Raw genomic sequence first — 16,425 nt, 5'->3', positions numbered from 1 at the left:
ATGCAAGCAAATGATGAATTGTGGATTGATATTGATGACATGGCAGAAGAGACTCAAGAGGATGTGAACCCCTCTAAGGATCATGTGATTGACATACCGGAACCGGTAGTGCAAAAAGCTAAGGCACCATTGCCTAAGCCACCTCCTCCCTATCCTCAAAGGCTAGCCAAGAAAAATAGCGAGAATCAATTCAAGAAATTCATTGATATGATGAAAAGTCTCTCTATAAATGTTCCATTAGTTAAAGCTTTGGAGAAAATGCCCGGATATGCAAAATTTATGAAGGACTAGGTGACAAAGAAGAGATCGATGAATTTTGAAACTATCAAAGTCACTCACCAAGTGAGTGAAATTATGCATTCGATGGATCCTAAGTTGGAATATCCCGGTGCTTTTACAATTCCTTGTACCATTGGAAGTGTCGAGTTTGTAAAAGCTCTTTGTGATCTTGGGGCGAGTATCAACTTGATGCCCTATTCGGTTTTTAAGACATTGCAAATTGGGCAACCAAGACCCACATCTATGAGATTAAAAATGGCCGATCGTACGATTGAGGATGTATTTGTTCGAGTTGACAAGTTCATTCTCCCAGCGGATTTTGTTATTCTGGATTGTGAAGTGGACTATGAGGTGCTGATTATTCTTGGTATACCTTTCATTGCTACGGGGAGGCTCTTATTGATGTGAAAGCCGGTGAACTCACTTTCTGGTTGGGTAATAAAAAAGTGGTGTTCCACGTGTGCAAATCTATGAGGCAACCGAATAGCAATGAAGTGTGTTCGTTCGTGGACTTGGTGACCGATGTGATTATTGATGATACAAGTGCCACGATTAATGTGGGTGACATGTTAGAGGGCATTTTGCTCAATTTTGATGATGATGAAATGGATGGCTTCATGGAATGTGTTAATTCTTTGCAAGGGATGAGGTCATACAATTATGTACCTCGGAAACTTTCCTTGGATCTTGAGAATAGGAAAACTCCTCCTACAAAGCCTTCAATTGAAGAGCCTCCTATCTTGGAGTTAAAGCCATTACCTCCACATCTCATGTATGAATTCATTGGCCCTTGCTCTACTTTACCGGTTATTCTTTCATCTTGTTTGACTAACGTGCAGGTTGACTCTACATTGGCGGTGCTCCACAAGAGGAAGAAAGCTATTGTGTGGACTTTCGCAGATATTCGGGGAATAAGCCCCGCATTTTTCATTCACAAGATTAATTTGTAGGAATATGCCAAACCCTCTATTGAACATCAAAGGAGACTCAATGAAGCCATGCAAGAGATGGTCAAAAAGGAGATCATAAAGTGATTAGATGCCGGGGTTGTCTACCCCATTTCTGACAGTTTGTGGACTTCTCTGGTTCAATATGTTCCGAAGAAGGGGCATAACTGTGGTCAACAATGATAAAAACGAGTTGATTCCAACAAGAACGGTGACCGGATGAAGAGTGTGTATGGACTATCGGAAGCTAAACAAAGTCACAAGGAAAGACCATTTCCCACTACCCTTTCTTGACCAAATGCTTGATAGGTTTACCCGTCGGGCATTCTATTGCTTTCTAGATGGATATTCGAGCTACAATCAAATCCTTATTGCCCCGGAAGATCAAGAGAAAACAACTTTCACTTGTCCCTATGGCACTTTCGCTTTCAAGTGGATGCCATTTGGCTTATGCAATGCACCGGTAACTTTTCAATGGTGTATGATAGCGATCTTTACGGATATGGTAGAGGACTACCTTGAAGTATTCATGGATGACTTTTCGGTAGTCGGGGATTATTTTGATGATTGTTTGGCAAATTTGGATAAGGTATTGGCAAGGTGTGAAGAAACGAACTTGGTATTGAATTGGGAGAAATGCCATTTCATGGTCGAGGAGGGTATTGTCCTTGGCCACAAGATTTCAAAGAAGGGAATAGTGGTCGACAAATAGAAAATAGAGGTGATTTCTAAACCTCCACCTCCAACATCCGTGTAAGGCGTGAGAAGTTTCTTGTGGTCATGTGGGGTTCTAATGGCATTTCATAAAGGATTTTTCCAAAGTGGTGAACCCCTTGTGCAAGCATTTGGAGAAAGATGCTAAATTTACTTTAATGATGATTGCATGAGAGCATTTGAATTGCTCAAGTTCAAATTGACAACTACTCCCATTATCACCGCTCCTAATTGGAGCATTCCTTTTGAGCTCATGTGTGATGCTAGTGATGTAGTGGTTGGAGCAGTTTTGGGGCAACATATCAACAAGATATTTCATCTGGTCTACTATGCTAGTAAGACTATGAATGATGCCTAAGTCAATTACACTGTAACCGAAAAAGAGCTCCTTGCCATTGTGTTTGCTATTGAGAAGTTTCGTCCGTACTTGATGGGTGCAAAAGTGATTGTCCACACGGATCATGCGGAACTTTGTTACCTTATGATTAAGAAATCTTCCAAATCTCGGTTGATGAGATGGGTGCTTTTGTTGCAAGAGTTTGATATAGACATCCAAGACCGAGAAGGAAGTGAAAACTAAGTGGCGGACCACTTGTATCATTTGGAGGAGGAGGGGAGGCCGCATGATGGCCTTGAAATCAATGACTCCTTCCCCGATGAGCAACCCTTAGCCATTTCAATGAAAGAGGTGCCATGGTTCGCGGATCTAGAAAATTTTCTTGTAAGTGGTATCACCCCGGATGAGTTCTCTTCAAACTAAATGAAGAAAATCAAACGGGATTGTCAAGAATATTATTGGGATAAACCGTACCTTTTCCGGATTTGTACGGATGGAGTGATTAGAAGATGTGTACCGGAGGAGGAACAAGTTGAAATTCTGGGGGCTTGTCATTCTTCGTCGTATGGTGGTCACCATGGTGGAGCAAGAACGGCGACCAAAGTGCTAAGTTGCGGTTTCTATTGGCCCACTCTTTACAAGAATGCAAGTGATCTAGTCAAGCATTGTGATGAATGTCAAAGGGCCGGTGGAATCTCAAAGAATAATGAAATTCCCCTCACCGCCATTTTGGAGATTGATATTTTCGATGTGTGGGGTATTGACTTCATGGGACCTTTTGTAAGTTCTTGTGGAAACACCTACATCTTTGTTGCGGTTGATTATGTGTCTAAATGGGTTGAGGCCATTGCTATACCCAATAATGAAGTAAGAAGTGTGGTGGCATTTTTGAAGAAGAACATCTTCACAAGATTTGGTACTCCGCGGGCTATCATAAGCGATGAGGGGTCGCATTTTTGCAACAAAACTTTTGACACCTTTCTTAGCAAGTATGGTGTCACTCATAAAGTTATGACTCCCTATCACCCTCAAGCTAGCGGTCAAGTGTAAGTCTCCAACCGGGAGATAAAGAGTATTTTGTCCAAAATAGTGAATGCTAATCGGACGGGTTGGTCAAAGAAGCTTGATGATGCACTATGGGCTTATCGGACTGCTTTCAAAACTCCTATCGGGATGTCTCCATACCGGTTGGTGTTTGGCAAAGCTTGTCATCTTCTGGTGGAACTTGAGCACAAGGCCATGTGGGCTTTAAAGAAGTTAAATCTTGATTGGGATGCAGCTGCTAACTTGCGAGTTGCACATTTGAATGAATTGGATGAATTCTGGTACCATGCATATGCAAGTTCATCCTTGTACAAAGAAAGAATGAAGTACCTTCATGACAAATACATCCGAAACAGGAAGTTCAAGGTGGGCGATCTTGTTTTGTTTTTCAACTCACGATTGAAGATGTTTCTCGGAAAGCTGAAATCCAAATGGAGTGGTCCCTTTGAAATTGTGGGTGTGACACCTTTTGGTGCACTGGACTTGAAGAACAAAAAGGATGAGGTATTCCGAGTCAATGGTCACCGGGTGAAGCATTATTTGGGAAGGTTGATGATGGCCATGTGGTGGCAGTGATTCATTTGAAGTGTTAGTAATCTGCGTCGTGCTGCGATGTTAAATTAGGCGCTACTTGGAGGCAACCCATGTTTCTTTTTCTTTTTTTATTTTCTTCTTCTTTAGATAGGTCTTATTTTGTACTAACTGGATTTGAAGTGTGTTGCAGGAAGGTGTGTGATTTACAGGAACAGTGCTCAAAAAAATTGGCTAAGTATGGAAAAAGTGCGGATCGCAAATATTGGACGCTACAGCAAAAGGCAAATGCGGTCGCACAATTCCTGTGCGGACCGCACAACTTGAGATGAAAAAATGCAAACTCTCTAAAGTTTGTTTGTCAGAGAAACAACCAAAGTGCGGCCGCACATCGAATTTTGTGGTCAGCACCAAAATCTGCGGCCGCACAACTAAATCTGCAGACCACTGATCATCAAAAGGAAGTGGAACACCAAGTAACAGAGTGCGGACCGCAGAAGGAATTCTGTGGCCGCACTCTTCTCTTTATTCCTTAGCTAGACCCACTATGTATAAATAGTAACCCTAAGGCTACTGTTGAAACTTTCCATTCTTTAAGAAATAAAAAAAAAAGGCTAAAATTTTACACACATCTAATTCAATCATCTACCACCTAATTATGCATATGTGATCATTCCTTAGGACTTCATCACAGGTATGTTCAAATAATTTCTAGGATTCTTTAGTTTTCTTAGTTTAATTTACAATTTGTTAGTTAGTTTAGACCATTTGTCAATTTCATATCCATGTGGGGTTTAAATTGTGTGGGTTAACTCTTACTTGCTTTTTGGGGAGTGGGTAGTTTGATTATCATGTTTAGTTGCTATCACCATGTCCAATTTATGCATAAATCAAAAACCTACAAGACTCTGCCCGATTGAATTTTGAAATGTGCGGCCGCACAAAGAATTGTGCAGTCCACAAAAGTATAGATTAGGGCAGTTGGTGAGGTAAGATTGTGCGGACCACACTTAAAATTGTGCGGACCGCAGTAATGTCATCACGGCCACAGAAAAGTGTGTGCGGCCGCATATCAGGCCAATCTCTGTCATAAGAGAGTTGGCACTTTTGGAAAGTTTCATGTGCGGCCGCACTTGCAATTGTGAGGACCACACTTCAATTCTGTGGTCGCACTCAAAATTGTGCGGACCGTAGTTTCATTGTTGCGGCTGCACTTTAAAATTGTGCGGTCCACACAACCCAGGCTGCGGCCGCACTTGCAATTGTGCGGACCGCACTTCCCCACCCTGCAACATGTTTTGTTCTGTGACTTTCTATTTATCTGCAATTGAATTGGAACTGACTCATGCTGTTGTTTGTTACAGAAAATGGTTAGATCACGAGGTCGTGTTGATATATCAAAGGGGATGGGTGAACCTTCCAGAGGAAGAAGCAAAATCAATTTACCCCTCACCCTCCAAAGGGCAATCAGTAAGAAAGCACTAGCAGGCCGAGGAAGACAACCCGAGCCTTCCGAGTCTAGTTTATATGCCCCATCTCGGGAAGCGTCTGAGGGTGACTCAATGCAAGAGCAGTCTGTTGTTAAATCACAACCACAACAGGCACAAGGCATATACCAACTTAGATACGAGCCTTCCTCCTCTGAAAGCACTTACGAGGGTTAGAAAGGTGACAGTCAGGCTTCAGAGCCCTCATCCACACATGCCACCGACGCACCTGCTACTACAGTGGATGTTGACGATATTCTGTATGATGGTCGAGGGGGTGATACTAGAGTTGCCGGCCTTGAGAGGTCGAAGAAGAAAGAGATTTGGGAAGATATGGTTGTCAGTCTGGCTGCTTTCACAAGCTTCCGAGAGTGGTGGCCAATGCGATCGCTCACTCTTGAGTGTCAGTTCATGATAAAAGACCTTGACAAATAGAACCCGGAAGTGTTGAGACAGTTTCGGGAGCGGAAAGGATGGATGTGGTTCACCAAAAGTGTGGTAGATTCCAAGGAATACCTGGTCCAAGAATTTTACGCCAATGTGGAACATATAAAGAAAGGGACCAAGGTAACAAAAGTGAGAAATTTAAATGTGCGATTCGATCAGAGCACCCTGAACACGTATTTAAGGTTTGAGGACGTGGAGCTTGTGCAATACCTGGAAACATTAGCACTGGGAGATGCAGTTCGACCATGGCTAGCTGAGATTTTTGCAGCTCCAGGCCCGCCTCCAGTATGGATCACAACAGGGGTTCCCATTCAGCAGAACACCCTAAATATTAAGGCAAAGGGATGGCAAACATTCGTGTGTAGCAGACTAGACCCGTGCCAAAATGAAACAAATCTTCCAATTCAGCGGGTAGTGCTAGTCGCTTCTATCATGGACGGGTACTCAATCAATGTGGGTGTCGTGATGTCGGCCAACATGTCTATGGCCGCCAGGCAAGGTGACACCTCATACCCGTATCCCAATACTATCACTGAGTACCTGACGGATGCGGGTGTGGAGGCGAGCGATTTTGATACCAAGGTGCGGGCGAAGAAGCCCTTCTCATGGTATTCTTTGATGGGTGGTGGAAACCCAAAGAAAAAGGGTCAACCCTCTACTACTGCAGGCCGGTCTGATGAGCCCGTCGGGGTAGCTACTGAGATAGTTGACATGCCATCTACTTCAGCAAATCCTGATGATGGTGCAGCAGCTATGCCTCCACCTCCTTCTCTAGGTCCCTCAGCATCAGTGCCTTCCACATCGGCTTTGAATCCGGTGCCCATGCCCGCTCATCCAATATCTACGTTGCGAGTCTCCCAAACACTAGTGAGCCTCAACAACTGGATGCAGACAGCCACTGCAAAGCTGTCTGACATATCTAGTGTTGTTTCAACACAGTCATCCACTCCGGCAACCCAGATTTCTCCGACAGTGGAGGATACATTGAAGAAGATCTTGGAGAACCAAACCACCATCATGAACACCTTGGTAGCACATAGAGCAGTGATTGAGGAGCTGGGGAGGTAGGTAAAGAAAATGAAGAAATCCCAGGCATCCAAGAAATCAGTTGACATGTTGAGGAGAGAGGTGACCAAGATAGCAGCAGCTGGTGAGCTTCCATTCGATTTGCTCATAGGGTCAGACCCACCACCACCAGCAGATCCAGCAGCATCATCAGCTCCAGTGGCACCAGCTAGCCAGTCTGAGGAGCCAGACCTAGCTGCCGACACTGCTGAGGTAGTGTGCCAGATGTTCACCAACCCAGTTACTCCCAGAGCCGATGATGATGGGATCCAGTTAGAGGAGACTGAGGGCGGTGACGCTGCTATGGACATGGAGATGTCCAAGGCCACATAGGGAGTCTTTTTCACTCTTACCCTTCTTTATTCTTATTTTGATTAAGCATTGGGGACAATGCTTATTTTCATTCGTGGGGTGGAGTTATTTGCTATTTGGATGACTTTTAGACATTTGGTTTGTAATAACTGATAATATTTTATTCTTTCTCTTTATTATGTATATATATTCTCTCTGTTCTCTCTTGATGTATATATTCTCTCTTTTTCTCTCTCATTATGTATATTCGTTATGCTTTCGGTAGTTTGTTTTTTTAGCTTCTTTATTCTGTTTTCTTATTAGTCTATGTTTAATCTAATAGCTTCTTTTTATGTTTTAGTAAACAATAGGCCTTTGGTTTTCTTAATGTCACGGTTCTTTCCAAAGGTCATTTTTGTGTGAACCGGGTGACTCTTCCCAACGATGGATAGCATGATAACCTTCTTAAGGGATTGAGTCCTTTTTGGTGTTTAGGTAAGAATAGTAGTAATAATGAATAAAAAGACCTAATTGAGTCAGGCTCGAAGAGTAAAACATGTTTCACTTGGTACCAACACACTTAACTATGTGTTTATGGTTAAAAACAAGGTTTTTGGAAAGATATAGCTCTAGTTAGTGACCTTGTGATTCTTATATTGACTTAGGCAATCATCGAGTGATTTAGTCGAACCATAGTGATTTTCAATCTTGAATATATTCGTTGTGGGCCCTCGACTCTATCCTCTTTAACAATCCCGCTGCGTGAGAGGTGAGATGTTTTTTATTCAAGTCCAAGTACCCGTGCGAATCGTCTAGAACTTGCCCCAAATGTGTCTCTAGGCAAAATTTTAAATTTTGCTTAGCTTGAGAAGTGATTGTAGGCTCTCCTGGACCCGCTTGAAATTTTTCATGACCCACCAATATTGTTATCCCTAGTCAACCCATTTGAGCCTAAAACCCTTATCATTTGATAACCATGTTACAAGCCTTTACCCGTTCTGCCGTGACCCTCTCTTGGCACCCGAGCTTTCCTTAACACTCTTGTGAAACAATTGGCTAAAAACGTAAGTTTGGGGGAGAGACGAGGAGTTTGAAATAGGTATAAAAGCACATAAAGAGAAAAGAAATGAAGAGAAGAATGGCAAGAAAAAGAAAGAAAGAACAAAAAGAAAAATGCAAAAAGAAAGTGAATAAGTTGAAGAGTTGAAGGGATTCAAAGAAAAGTAATGATGCAAAGCATGGAGAAAGAAAAGAAGGAGAAAATGAATATCATGACCAAGAAAGAGTGATGCTAAGTCTCTCTAATCCCCCTATGGAAAAGAAAATGCCTCAAAGAGTTGGCAAAGCATGAGTCGATAAGAGAAAATGGAGTGCTTAAGGAAAGATGAACCCGTTCTTACATAGCATATCCAACCATAGTCCAAAAGCCTTCATTGCATTCCGAAAAAGCCCTACGTGATTTCAAGCCGAGTGAGCTTACATTAGTGGTGATTTACATGAGGGGCAAGCCTATGGTACTTAAAGTCGTACTTGTGACATTCTTTTGAGAGAGATGAGCGAACCTTTCACAAATCTTTGAATTGAGTGCTACATTCTTAAGTGAGATATGCAAACGAAGAGTAGAGAGGAAGAGTTTGGGATTCACAATGATCTATTTGAAAGAGCGAGCTTCCTTGATGAATGAAGTCAACTCTTGATGCTCAAGTGTCACATTAGAACTATTTGTGCTTAAAAGTTCAACCCATTGCCTTGTTAATAATTCATAAGTGTTGTGGGCAATTGTTGGTCCCAATTGATGCGTGATTGATGCATCTTTGATTAGCAGAAACAACTCTTAACTTGTGGAGGTGGGAATTACCTTATTTTCTTGAGGACAAGCAAAAGCTTAAGTTTGAGGGAGTTGATAAGTGGGGATTTTGACTACTTATTAGCACCTTTTTGCTTTCGTTTTAGTCCAAAAGTATTTAATTGTGTTCCTGAAAACTAATGAAATATGCTTAATTGCAGGAATAGTGGAAAATAAGCCCCCAAGATGAAATCCAACTCAAGAAGGAGTGATCTGAACTCAAGGACACAAACAGGCATAAAAGCTCAGAAGTGCGGACTGCAGATTTTCATCTGCGACCGCAGATTGTGAAGAAACTCCTATTAGACACAAGTGCAAAGTGTGGTCCGCACATGACATGTGTGGCCGCAGAACCTGGGCAAGAGCAAAAGTTCAGAGAAGTTGCATCTCAAGTTCAACAGAAGTGTGGACCGCACAATTATTGTGCGGCAGCAGAAGAATAGTTATGTGGCCGCAGTCACATTTGTGCGGTCCGCAGAAGAGCAATGTGCGGCCGCACTCAGAAATGCACGGACCGCAAAAAGAGAGAAGTGCGGCCGCAGGTTTCCATTACTGTCAGGCTGAAGCAAAGTGCGGACCGCACATGGAATTGTGCGGCCGTAGAACCTCCGAAAGGGCATTTTTGTCCGAAAATTCCAACACTGTATAAATAGAAGAGTTTCACTTTTTTAGGTCAAGTTTTGACATCAGCAGCTACACTAGACGTTTTCTTTTACTCTTTTTAGTAGTTTTTGCTATTTTGAGCTTTTTGAATATTGATTTCATCATTTTAATTATCAATATGGCTTTAATTATCACTTTTTCTTCTTTTTCTTCCAATTTAAGCATGAGTAGCTAGATTTTCACTAGGGTTGTGACCCAACCCTAGTATGTAAACTTAATGGGTATTTGATTTATTGCTTGTTTATGGTTGGGTATTGATTATCTAGCCTTGTTATTGCTTTTATGTGAAGAATTAATGGTTGCAAACATTATTTCATGCCTATTTGACTTGGTCTCTACTTGAGAAAGAGAGACTTAGTCTAGGAAAACTTGGCTAGCAAGAAATTGGGTCAATCGAGAGATTGAGAAGCCCAATTAAAGGGTTGAACCTAGATATAGTAAAACCTGACTTGAGCTTATTATTTACTGTTTTGTTCAATACCTATTTGGACTTGAGAAAGCCAAATTGGGCAAAATCACTCTCTGACCGAGAGGTATTGAGTGAGTACTTGGCTGTTGATAGCTATAATACACCCCGATCAATAAAACAAGCTTTAAAGTTTACAACCCATTAGGCGAACACCTAGGTGAAGGCCATAGCCCTAGGTCTTTTATATCATTTGAAAAACAACCAAAAAATCTTACCTAGTTTAAATTCTTAGTTTAAATTAGACCTAGAAACAACCCAAGTTTGTGGAAGTGCAATTTGAGATAATTCAAGTTCATACACTATAATATATATCCCTAAGACCCATTCATAGCTCCCTGTGGAAAATCGACCCTGACTCCTTGTTGGGTATTACTATTGCATCGACCGTTTTCATATCCTCAAATAAAGGAGTGAATTTGGATGAGATCATGTGGAACAACTCATTTGGAGTGATTGGAGCAGATCCAGTGATCAAGACATCATCATCATCTTGTGTGATGGTATTCTTAGATCTAGACGGGCTAAGTAGAACCAATGTCTTTTCAACAATTTCAACAATGTTCGCTCCTTCTTCCAATTCAGTTGAAAAAGATCTTTCCCCCTTTGAGGGTCGAAAATCAAAGATAGGAACTGACGCAGATGACATTTGAAATTCTTGTTGTCCCGTCAAGTTTGCTTTGTTCCCCGTGACGGGTCCTACGCTTTCTATAGTAGCATCCATCAAGTTTTCAACATCAGAGGAAAACTTGGAATTTGTAGCAGTAGTGAGTTTGAAGTTGATCTTCTTAGGAGCCATTTCTATGTTCTTAAAATTTGGTAATTGAAGAGATGAGAGGTAGAGATGGTCCCACTAGGCGTGCCAGATATTTCTAACAACAAATTTTCGCGTCGAGAAAAATAAGTAATCAAGACTAGAAAACTGTGTAACTAATGTAGTATTTGATTTCAATAATTAATGAGTGCTACAATCTCTATGATATTCCTCTGATTCTTCAAGAATGTAAACTATCTTAATGAAATTGATTTTGATTTTGATTCAAAGGCTTGTAAAACTTGATTTTGAATCTCCTTCTTGAACTTGAATTTGGATTTGATCACGAACAAGTAATTTGATCTTGAACGCCTTGGTATTTGATTTGACTTCGTTCTTCATCTTGAACTTAAATTTGAAGTTGTAGCTTGAGTGCTTGAACTTGTAGCCTGTAGAGAAATCTGCGGTGTTTGATCCACGGGCTCTCTGCTTGCTTCTTGTTATCACTTCTGGTGTCTTCTAGCTTTATGAAAACCTCTATTTATAGTTGTAGGGAGTTGTGTGGCTCTGCGATTTGATTAGTCCGTTTGAACTAACCAATACCATCTAGACACTTGGCATGATTTAATTGGCTCATTCTTTTGACTTGGATTGCCACATCACTTGACACGTGGCATGCACATGAGCTTTAAGATGGGCTAATAGCCATTTGGACCTTGGGCTACTGAAGTGGGCTTATCATTTAATTTATAGTCCAATTAAATGGACTAGCCCAACACATACATTGGATTTAAATAATTAGTCCAATTTACTAGCCACAATATTTGTTTGGACAATGTCTTGAATTTAATATAGTCCGAACATTTCTGATTTAAAATTTGCATGCTTATAGTATGATTCATTGCATTAAAAATGGATATACAGTCAGACATCTCTATAACAACACTTCACTTTAACGACCAGTTTTCCTTTTGAATCATTCTCCATGTTATGTTATAATATATGTTTTATATAACAATACTTCACTATAGCAACCAAAAGATATCGAAACAAATGAGACTGTTATAAAGAGATTTGACTGTAAAAGATATTATTTAAAATATTTATTTATATTTTAAGCTAAAAAATAATGAATTTACAAATTATACCCTTGAATGTTTGGCCTTCATAGGCTTCTGGAAAAAGACAAACATTATATCAAAATTGGTGTATAACTTTATACAAGGATTGCTATACATAAATTGAAGATATAAACCAAACATTGAATAACTATTACAACTCTTTATACCATAATTATTTCTTTCTGTACTCAAACCAAATGACCCCTAAGAGAATAACAACAACATCAACCCAGTAGTAATCCCACTAGTGGGGTTTGGGGAGGGTAGAGTGTACGCAGACCTTACCCCTACCCGGGGGTAGAGAGGTTATTTCCGGGAGACCTTCGGCTCAGAGACAAAAGATCTGTAACAACACAGAACCCAAACAAATAGAATCAGCACTGTAAGAGACAACAAATAAGTGGAAGGGCAATAAGTATGTCAATAATAAAATTGAAAAATAAATTATGGAAATAAAAATCGTGTGATGAACAACAACCGCTAGCATACCTAGATCAAACTCTATCAGACTAGCTGGAAAAATGCTCAACTACCCCCTAATCTACAACCCTAATGCTCGACCTCCACACCTTCCTATCCAGGGCCATGTCCTCGGAAATCTGAAGTTGCGACATGTCTTGCCTGATCACCTCGCCCCAATACTTCTTAGGTCGCCCTCTACCTCTTCTTGTACCTATCAAAATCAACCGTTCACACCTCCTAACCGGGGCCTCTAGGCTCCTCCTCCGCATGTGCCCGAACCATCTAAGCCTCGCTTCCCGCATCTTGACGTCCATGGGAAACACGTCCACCCTCTCCCGAATATCTTCATTCCTAATCTTATCCAGCCTAGTGTGCCCGCACATCCAACTCAACATCCTCATTTCGGCTACTTTCATCTTCTGGATATGAGAATTCTTAACTGGCCAACACTCAGCTCCATACAATATGACCGGTCTAACCACCTCTCTATAGAACTTACCTTTAAGTTTCAGTGGCACCTTCTTGTCGCACATGACTCCAGATGCTAACCTCCATTTCATCCAGCCCACCGCGATACGGTGCGTGACATCCCCGTCGATCTCCCCATCTCTCTGGATAATTGACCCTAAATACTTGAAACTCTCTCTCTTAGGGATGACTTGCGAGTCAAGCGTCACCTCTATGCCCGCTTCCCCCGACCCCTCGCTGAACTGACACTCTAAATATTTCATCTTGGTCCTACTCAACTTGAAACCTTTAGACTCCAAGGCCTGCCTCAATACCTCCAGTCTCTCATTCACGCCGTCTTTCGTCTCATCAATCAGAACTATATCATCAGCGAACAACATACACCATGGCACCTTTCCTTGAATATGGTGTGTCAGTGTGTCCATCACCAGAGAAAATAAGAACGGGTTGAGTGCAGATCCTTGGTGTAAACCCATAACCACTGAAAAAAGCTCTGAGTCCCCTCCCACAGTCCTTACCTGAGTCTTAGCTCCATCATACAAATCCTTTATTGCACTAATGTAAGCTGCCGACACGCCTTTCACCTCAAGGCATCTCCAAAGAACGTCTCTAGGGACCTTGTCATACGCCTTCTCTAGATCAATAAATACCATGTGCAAATCCCTCTTCTTATCTCTGTACTATTCCATCAATCTCCTGATAAGGTGGATAGCTTCTGTTGTAGAACGACCTGGCATGAACCCGAACTGGTTATCGGATATTGACACCGCCCTCCTTACCCTCCCTTCCACCACCTTTTCCCAGACTTTCATGGTATGACTTAGTAACTTAATACCCCTATAGTTGTTACAATTCTGGATATCCCCTTTGTTCTTATACAGCGGGATCATCGTACTCCATCTCCACTCATCTGGCATCCTTTTCATCCTGAAAATAACATTAAACAGCTCAGTCAGCCACTCCAAACCTACTCTACCCACATACCTCCAAATTTCCACTGGAATCTTGTCTGGTCCAGTCGTTTTGCCCTGGCTCATCTTACGCATTGCTCCCACGACCTCCTCCACATCAATACGCCCACAATACCTAAAGTCTTGGTGACTCTCGGAGTGCCCTAATTCCCCTAACTCGATGTTTCTGTCTCCCTCTTCATTCAGAAGTCTATGAAAATACGACTGCCATCTCTGCTTAATTTGGGCTTCTTCCATCAATACACGACCTTCCTCGTCTTTGATACACCTCACTTGCTCCAGATCACGAGCCTTCCTCTCTCTCGCTCTGGCCAGCCAAAACAACTTCTTGTCCCCACCTTTACCCCCCAATTCCTCATACAGCCGCCCCAAACGCAGCTGTCTTAGCCTCCGTGATCGCTACTTTTGCCTCCCTCCTAACTTCGTTATACCTTTCTCTATTCGCTCTCATCTGCTCCACGTCGGTGCTCTCTACTAACTTAAGTTAAGTCGCTTTCTTTGCTTCCACTTTACTCTGGACCACGTCATTCCACTACCAGTCGCCTCGGTGCCCACCTGAGTATCCCTTCGAGACCCCTAATACCTCTCTCGTCGCCTCCCTTATACAATCCGCCGTCGCCGTTCACTTACCGCTAGCATCTCCACCACTCTTCCAGGATCAGATCGTCGCCAACTTCCCCTCCAACTCCAACGCAGTATCCTTAGTCAAGGCTCCCCACCTGATCCTTAGTTGACCCCGTACAAACCTCTTCTTCCTCTTTATCAAGATACCGATGTCTATCACCAAGAGTCTATGCTGTGTCGCGAGGTTCTCACTCGGGATCACCTTACAATCCTCGCACAACCCCTTATCACACCTCCTGAGGAGAAGATAATCAATATGAATCTTAGCCACCATACTCCGGAAAGTAATCAAATGCTCCTCCTTCTTCGAAAAAATAGAGTTCACGATCACCAACTCAAAAGCTCTAGCAAAATCCAACAGTGAAGTGCCTCCTCCGTTCCTAACCCCACAGCCGAAGCCGCCGTGTACCTCACCATAGCCACTAGCAGACGACCCAATATGCCCATTGAAATTCCCTCCTATAAATAACTTCTCCGTAGGCGGAGTACCCCGCACCACCTCATCCAACTCCTCCCAAAATCGCCTTTTAACCTCCTCGTCCAAGCCCACTTGCGGCGCGTAAGCGCTAATGACATTCAGAGTGCTTCGTCCAACTACTAACTTAATCGCCATCAATCTATCACTCACACGCCTAGCCTCTACCACTGACTCTCTAAGCTCCCTATCCACCAAAATACCCACTCCGTTCTTGCCTTTCACGCCTCGGGAGTACCACAACTTATACCCGTAGGCATTCCTCGCCTTCGATCTTACCCACCTAGTCTCCTGAACACAAGCTATATTTACCTTTCTTTTCTGGAAAATCTTCGCTAGATCTATAGACTTACCCGTCAATGTCCCTATATTCCACAATCCAATTCTCAATCTATAGGCACCTTTGTTCCTCTTACCCCCTATGGGCCCCGTCCCACCCCCGACCCTTGCCCTAATCCCCGCCCCGCCACCCGCCCTCCCCGAGGACATGACCCTACATTGCCATTACAAACCACAACCGTTATACCTACGGAAGTCTATGTAAAAAATGAGAATATAGGTCCACTACTAAATTGACTGAACTAATTACGTACTACTACGACAACAAATCAACTAAGACAGGAGAGAGAGAAATAGGAGGCGGGAGGTACCAATTCCCGCAAATATAACCTGGACTTTCGACTTGGTATACTCTCGATGATGTAGAACCCGATGTTCTGCCGTTGTTCCTGCCAACCGACCTGCTATGCTGCTTTTGCGCGTGCGCCTCCCTCCCGTCACCAAACAGCCACAAAAATGGTACCTGCAGCACTCACACCACACCACACAACCAAGAAAAATGGATGATGGTAGGGCTGTCACCCTCACCACAGGTGGCCTAATTGAACTCAAAGCAGAGACACAACGGGCAGAGAAAGGAATAAAGAAGAGAGGACAAAAGGAACGGCGTCGGCGTGGGGTGGTCGCTGGACTGCTCGTCGCTCGCCGAAAATTTGTTGTTGTGCTAAGAATGGGGGAGAAGAGGAAAGGGGAAGAAAGAAAGGGGGTGGGGGGGTGGGAGAGTGATAATAGAGGAGGAGGAGAGAGAGGGGTGTGGGGCGAGGGGAGTGTGTGTGTGTGTGTGTGGGAGGGCTTGGACTTCCCGTCACGCCGGAGTCGACGCTGAAGTAACGGTCGAAAAACTGTTTTGTACTGAAGATATAAATAACACTGCTAATAACCATAGTCAAAACAGAGAAGTGAAAGGTAAAGATTGAGGAAGAGAATAAAGTCTAAGAAATTTAAAATATAAAAATCATTGTTTTAAAAATAAACTAAAATGAAATAGTGTGATGTAATATGAAATAAGAGAACATTATTTGTATCAGCTGTGAGACTTGCTTAGTTGGTAAAAACACAATATTCACGACCGTTAGGTTTTGAGTTCGAATTAC

Source organism: Nicotiana tabacum, chromosome 4, assembly GCF_000715075.1.
Source record: "Nicotiana tabacum cultivar K326 chromosome 4, ASM71507v2, whole genome shotgun sequence".
Lineage (NCBI taxonomy): Eukaryota > Viridiplantae > Streptophyta > Magnoliopsida > Solanales > Solanaceae > Nicotiana > Nicotiana tabacum.
This window is presented reverse-complemented; position numbering follows the sequence as displayed.